A 1,181-nucleotide genomic window follows, 5' to 3' on the forward strand; every position below is an offset into this window, starting at 1 on the left:
ATGTTCGTAGAGCCAACCTTAATTTTTTCGACTCAAAAGAAGAACAGTTTTTAGTTTGCATATCTCTGCATGTGTAACTGTCCTTAAAGACGAGAGCATGTCCTCCACCACGGCGACGTAAATGGGGGGCGCCCAAGTAAGAGCAGCCAGCAGGGCGCAGTTTGTTTAGGTGAATAAACTTGCCATCCCTCTGCCATGTTTCAGTGAGAAACAGAAAATCCAGGGGGGGTTTCTGTGAAGAGCTTATTCAGAGAGAAGGATTTGTTTGCGATGGAGCGGATGTTCAAGAGTACAGTCCAACTAAATACTGGCAGCGCAGGTTTCACATCAGATTGTCGAAGTGGGACTGACAGCAAACACCTTGTCCGATCGCATGGTCTCCAGCAGCACCACAGACCCAGTATTGCATGTCAATTTCTAATTATAAAACACAATCAACTACAAATGAATTATACTTGTGTAGGGACCCTTCGTGTCATATTTCTCCACACCTTAAAATTAGGGAGGTTTCCTATGATGCACTGAGCATTTCTTCTTCACTCTGTTCACTCCCTTTTTGTTCCTGCACCACTTGTTACAGTCTAGCTAAGTAGCTGACTGTGTGAAGTATGAATAGTAGACCCAAGAGCAAACAAAATGGAACATAACTTGAGTTAACAAAAAGCGAGCTGTTTAAAGTGGCTGATGGAGAAACACAAAGTAATGCACAAGGCAAACAAAGACGAGAATAAACAATAACCGAAACTGGGGGGGAAATAAACATGAAACTTGGTATAGATACAAAGCTACCTGGACCATGGAGACATGGCACAAAAGACCGCAAGGACTTAAGTACACAAAAATATAATGAGAGGATGGGGAACAGGTGGAAACACAGCTGGGACAAATCAGACCCAACTAGACAAGGGGAAGAAATCTGGACACACTGCATACAGGACAGAGACTTTCACAGTAAAACAGGAAGCAGAATGGAATGCAGACATGACAACACAACCTTGACAACATAAGACACACAAACATAAAACACACAAAGGGTGAGGGAAACTTAAACACAGGGGCAGAAGACAGAAGGAGAATCTGAAAAACAATAAACTATAACGGAAACTTAGGTTTAGTGGAAATGAACTTAGAGAACCTAAAGTACTTAAACATAAACCACAAACATCAAAATAAGCTAAAAC

At 41.8% G+C, this 1,181-nt stretch overlaps 1 pseudogene; it reads right to left on the minus strand.

Moving 5' to 3' along the window:
- Positions 1 to 785: 785 nt before the first annotated feature.
- LOC102201601 (tripartite motif-containing protein 29-like) overlaps positions 786 to 1,181 on the minus strand; it is a 2,656-nt pseudogene continuing 2,260 nt past the window's right edge.

The sequence above is a fragment of the Pundamilia nyererei genome, unplaced genomic scaffold (genome assembly GCF_000239375.1).
Source record: "Pundamilia nyererei isolate P.nyererei 1_Seehausen unplaced genomic scaffold, PunNye1.0 scaffold01254, whole genome shotgun sequence".
In the NCBI taxonomy this organism is placed as follows: domain Eukaryota; kingdom Metazoa; phylum Chordata; class Actinopteri; order Cichliformes; family Cichlidae; genus Pundamilia; species Pundamilia nyererei.